This window comes from Entelurus aequoreus, linkage group LG04 (genome assembly GCF_033978785.1).
Source record: "Entelurus aequoreus isolate RoL-2023_Sb linkage group LG04, RoL_Eaeq_v1.1, whole genome shotgun sequence".
Taxonomy (NCBI): Eukaryota; Metazoa; Chordata; class Actinopteri; order Syngnathiformes; family Syngnathidae; genus Entelurus; species Entelurus aequoreus.
In genome coordinates this window covers 5,459,216-5,465,654 of record NC_084734.1, presented here as the reverse complement: position 1 = coordinate 5,465,654, position 6,439 = coordinate 5,459,216, and positions in this window count along the sequence as shown.

The following is a 6,439-nucleotide window of genomic DNA, read 5'->3' as shown; positions in this document are numbered from 1 at the left end:
TGAGATAACTTTCAAATAAGTCGGTTCAATATATTTTCTCAAGTTCCTGCAACTGTAAGTCAAGTAAGCTCAACATGATAAATGGTCTGTAAGTACACTAAATTGCCAAAAGTATTTGGCCACCTGCCTTTACTCACATATGAACTTGAAGTGCCATCCCATGAAATTGTCCAAAATGTTTTGGACAGTTTAAATTTGGGTATCGGATTGATACCCAAATGTGTGGTATCATCCAAAACTAATGTAAAGTATCAAACAACAGAAGAATAAGTGATTATTACATTTTAACAGAAGTGTAGACAGAACATGTTAAAACATAAAATAAGCAGATATTAACAGTAAATGAACAAATAGATTAATAATTCATTTCCCACCACTTGTCCTTTATAATGTGGACAAAATAATAGGTGTATAAATGACACAATATGTTACTGCATACGTCAGCAGACTAATTAGGAGTCTTTGTTTGTTTACTTACTACTAAAAGACAAGTTGTCTAGTGTGTTCACTATTTTATTTAAGGACAAACTTGCAATAAGAAACATATGTTTCATGTACCCTAAGATGTTTTGTTAAAATAAAGCCAATAATGCAATTTTTTTGTGGTCCCCTTTATTTAGAAAAGTACCGAAAAGTACCAAAATAATTTTAGTACCGGTACCGGTACCAAAATATTGGTATTGTTACAACACTAGTTCTTACTTATATCTGTCATTAAACTCGCTATTGAAGCGCTAAAAACTGTAGTGAGTTTACATTATTCACCCACGAAACTTTAGTTATTAGAGTTCCGGTCGGACATTTTTTCACAGGACACATTTCCGGCGTTGTTGTTGCACTAGTGAGCCACGGATGAGGAGATGCTGCTCCGTTATTGATTGAAGTAAAGTCTGAATGTCATTAAAACAGTTAGCGCCATCTTTTGACACTTCTTCCATTCCCGTCCTTGCACGCTACACCGCTACAACAAAGATGGTGTGTAAAAAGGTGTGTCCAAACTTTTGGCCTGTACTGTATATGGCATGTCCAATGCCATATACGGGCGGTATAGCTCGGTTGGTAGAGTGGCCGTGCCAGCAACTCGAGGGTTCCAGGTTCGATCCCCATCCTAGTCACTGCCGTTGTGTCCTTGGGCAAGACACTTTACCCACCTGCTCCCAGTGCCACCCACACTGCTTTAAAATGTAACCTAGATATTGGGTTTCCCTATGCAAAGCGCTTTGAGTCACTAGAGAAAAGCGCTATATAAATATAATTCACTTCACAATTCACTTCAATGCAAATTCCCAACGATCTAGCTTGAAAAGTGGAGCCTCACTTCTCATGGCAAGTGCAGAATTCTGACAGGATTGGTTCGACCGAATTCGGTACTCATCCCTAGCCGCACACATGAAGTAGTCGCTGTTAAAGTTTAAAGCGTTGTAAAATATAGTGTATGTCTGCATTGGAGAAAATTTGCGAGACTTTCTGAACATGAAGCTCTTTCTGCAAGCGTTTGCCGTTTTCTCCACATAAACCTTGTTTCAAGGCACTTACAGGGTACATTTGTAGTTGTTACCTTTTATTGCGGCCATAAAATATTCCCCTTTTCTTCCTTGCCACTCTATTAGGTACACCACTGCTTTGGAAATTCCACCGCTCACACATGATTTGTTCTTCTTATTGTCAGTCTGGCAAGAATTCATTGCATTGAAGTGTTACGATGCTATGCAGACATCCCTACATTGTCATCCCATGCAGTGTTTTTCAACCTTTTTTGAGCCAAGGCATGTTTTTTTCATTGAAAAAATGCAGAGGCACACCACCAGCAGAAATCATTAAAAAATTAAACTCAGCAGCTGATATTGACAGTAAAAAGTCGTCGCAATTGTTGGGTATGACTTTAAACCAGGCCTGGGCAATTATTTTGACTCGGGGGCCACATCTAGAGAAAAAAATGTGTCTGGGGGCCGGTATATCTATTTTTAAGAACACTAATACGAAACCTTACAATAATGTCTGATTGAATGCTAAACACGTTTTGACAGACCGCCTTAAAAAACGTAATGGAATTTAAAATTGTTCTATGAACAATAAAACACTGAATATTGACAAAATATGAATGTCACACCCCCTTTCGATCGACATATTTTACAATCAAGTGAAACGCAACAAAAATGCAACAAACAGTGAAATATGAACGCGAAGGGTACAAAATAAACCCACCTACAATCTGATATATCTGATATATCACTAAGCTTTTGAACTTTGTTGTGAAAATCTCCTTCCACGTCTGTGGAAACGCTCCCCCCCCACACTGCTTGGTGCCTCGTCTGAGCTGCTGTGACGTAGATGACCATAGTAACTAATTAGATGAACATAGTAACTAATTAGATTACCTTAGTAACTAATTAGGTTACCATAGTAACTGGTATATCATCCATAAGCACAGATTCCAAGCATTGAAAGACTTAGTATAGTTGAAGACTTCCGGTCATTATAAAACATGAGTGCACATCATAATGGCAGCTACACTTTCCATCTTAAAGATATAAAACAAATATTTGGGAATGTACGGGGGGCCAGATTGAAAAGCTTCATGTGGCCCCCGGGCCTTAATTTGCCCAGGTCTGCTTTAAACCATAACCAAGCATGCATCAATGTAGCTCTTGACTCAAAGTGCTGTCACCACCTGTCACATCACGCCGTGACTTATTTTGAGTTTTTTTGCTGTTTTCCTGTGTGTAGTGTTTTAGTTCTTGTCTTCCGCTCCTATTTTGGTGACATTTCCTGTTTTGTTGGTATTTTCCTGTAGCAGTTTCATGTCTTCCTTAATTGAGCGCTATTCCCCGCATCTGCGTTGGTTTAAGCAATCAAGAATATTTAAGTTGTTGCTATCCTTCTTTGTGGGGACATTGTTGATTGTCGTGCCATGTTCGGATGTACTTTGTGGACGCCATCTTTGCTCCATAGTAAGTCTTTGCTGTCGTCCAGCATTCTGTTTTTGTTTACTTTGTAGCCAGTTCAGTTTTAGTTTTGTTCCCTAAGCTTCAATGCCTTTTCTTAGGGGCACTCACCTTTTGTTTATTTTTGATTTTAGCATTAGATATCTTTTCACCTGCATGCTGCCTCCCACTGTCATCTGCATATTGGGATCACGACAAACCATGTTTCCACATCTACAAAGCAATTACCTGCTGCCACCTACTGATATTGAAGAGTATTGATGAGTTTTTTCTTGCCCTGATGTGGGATCTGAGCCGAGGATGTCGTTGTGGCTTGTGCAGCCCTTTGAGACACTGGTGATTTAGGGCTACATAAGTAAACATTGATTGATTGATTGAAGAGTATTACACGGTTACTCTGCCAAGTCTACACAGCACCGACACTGGTTAGAGTGTCCGCCCTGAGATCGGTAGGTTGGAGTTCAAATCCCAGCCGAGTCATATACTACAGACTATAAAAATGGGAGCCATTACCTCCCTGCTTGGCACTCAGCATCAAGGGTTGGAATTGGGGGTTAAATCACCAAAATGATTCCCGGGCGCGGCGCCGCTCCTGCCCACTGCTCCCCAAGGGGATGGGTCAAATGCAGAGGACAAATTTCACCACACCTAGTGTGTGTGTGTGTGACAATCATTGGTACTTTAACTTTAACTTAACTTAACTCAACAAAAACACATTATTTGCAGACTATAATTACTTGTTTTCAAAAAATATTTTTACCCCAAATAGGTGAAATTACATAATCTCTAGTGTACCGCGGCACAGTGGTTGAAAAACACTGTTCTATAGGATCTCCATATTTTTTGTCCAGCAGTGTGGACTTTGCATGTTCTCCCCTGTGCTTGCAGGAGTCCGCTTAGGGTGCCTTCCATTCGACAGTCCAAAAATATGCACTCGAAATTGCATCTTTAAACCCCAAAACATTCTTGGCCATAAACACACTCGGTATGGGTAACGTTAGCTGTGGTGCTAGCGGTAATACGAGAGAAAGAAGGTGCGAATCTGGTAACAAATGAAGGAAGAATTCATTCCCGGGAAAAACAGCAGGGGGTTCATCGTCTGGCGGTGGTTTGGCTTCAAGCGGGAAGATGTCAAACAGACAACCGTAATATGTCAAGTGTGGGGCAAAAGCGTTGCTACTAAAAGTAGCAGCACTGCTAATATGTAGCATCATTTGAAAAGTCACCCGCTAGAGAATGAAGAGTGCTTGAAACTCCGCATGTCAACATCTCCGTTCGGTGCCACACCCACAAAATGCCCAAGCAACCATTTCCACATCAACACCGTATGAAAAAAATAGCCAACAACAGAAGGAGATAACGTCCGCAGGAACCTACCACATAGAGGACATACACTATTTGATTTCCTATTATGTAGCTCATTTTTATTTGACAGTTACTTAAATATCTTGTGTGACATCATGCACAAAAGTGCACTTTATTTGTTTTAAACTATTGTAGTGGCCTTCTGTACAAAAAGTGCACTTTAATTTAGTGTTGTTTTGATTTGTCATCTTAGTGACATCATGCACAAAAGTGCACTGATAGCTTGTTTTAAAATGTCTCTGACAATCTTGCACTTTCTGTTTTGAAATGACATGAATGTTTGTGCCACTGCTTAATAACTGTTTAATAAATACACTTTTGCTCAATTGACTTAGTTGTGGTTTCCATCTCTGCATGAAAGTTTAAAAGTAGCATATATTAATGCAGTATGAAGAAGAACGTTTTAATGTAGACACATAGAATCATCATACTGCTGTGATTATATGCATTAAGTGTTCATTCAAGGCTAAGGCAAAATATCGAGATATATATTGTGTATCGTGACATGGCCTAAAAATATTGAGATATTAAAAGAAAAGGCCATATCGCCCAGCCCTACTTCACTACACACTGTAGGAGGATACAATAGCTCACCGGCGTCACCGCTAACAAAAGCTAGCGCGCCTGAATGTAAACAAATGCCATGGGTGGATCTCCACCTGACAGCCACTGTAATGATACCAAGTCCAAGAGCGTATCTAGTCAATACTACTATGATTACATGGATATTTTTTATCGTCACAAAATATTGTTTTCTTTAAAAAAAAAAAAAAATCATATTATATTCATAAAGTCAGGAAATACATCCCTGGACACATGAGAACTTAATTATGACCAATGTACGATCCTGTAACTACTTGGTATCGGATCGATACCTAAATTTGTGGTATCATCCAAAACTAATGTAAAGTATCAAACAAGAGAAGAATAAGTGATTATTACCGTAATTTTCGGATTATAAATCACAGTTTTTTTCATAGTTTGGCCGGGGGTGTGACTTCTACTCAGGGGCGACTTATGTGTGAAATGATTAACACATTACCGTAAAATATCAAATAATATTATTTATCTCATTCACGTAAGAGACTAGGCGTATATCAGCAATCGTCACACACACACGTCAACCAATGAAAATATGGCGGGGGCGGGTCATGGCAGAAGTGCATTGTGAAAAAAAAGATGCTACCTGCTACTTCCGTACCTATGAAAATTGATCATTTCAACGTTGGCGGTAACTTATAAAAACTGAGAAGGGCTGAACAAAAATGGCACCGAAAAGGAAATCATATACTGCAGGTTACAAGTGAAATATGCAGCAGAAAACAGCAATGGAGCAGCAGAAAGAAAGTTTGGAGAAAGCGAGAAACTTGTCTTTCAAATGTCTATTCTTGGTGTTGGATTTTATCAAATAAATTTCCCCAAAAAATGCCACTTATACTCTAGTGCGCCTTATATATGTTTTTTTCCTTCTTTATTATGCATTTTCGGCCGGTGCGACTTATACTCCGGAGCGATTTATAATCCAAAAAATATGGTACATTTTAACAGAAGTGTAGATAGAACATGTTGAAACGGAAAATAAGCAGGTATTAACAGTAAATGAACAAGTGGATTAATAATATTTTTTTTTACAGCGTGTCTTTGACAAAATAATGAAAATGACACAATGTGTTACTGCATACGTCAGCAGACTAATTAGGGGTCTTTGTTTGCTTACTTACCACTAAAAGACAAGAAACAGATGTTTAATGTACCCTAAGATTTTTTGTTAAAATAAAGACAATAATGTCATTTTTTTGTTTTCCCCTTTATTTTAAAAAGTATCAAAAAGTATAAATACATTTTAGTACCGGTACCAAAATATTGGTATTGAGACAAGCCTAATATATCTATACCTCTGCTTTAATAGCATTATAAATGTCATTGACACATAATAGGGACACTGTCCCTTTAAGACATCCGGGTATTTATAGCGTCGAGCAGTCAGACGGACTAGGAGCACAGAGCCAACCTGAGGAGGAGAAAAGTTGAATAAACAGTGATTTATCCTCCAAAACTATACCTAGACGGCCAGTGACACATACGAAGCATATGTGTATGAATGAGACTCGATTTTTGGTGAGTTTTAA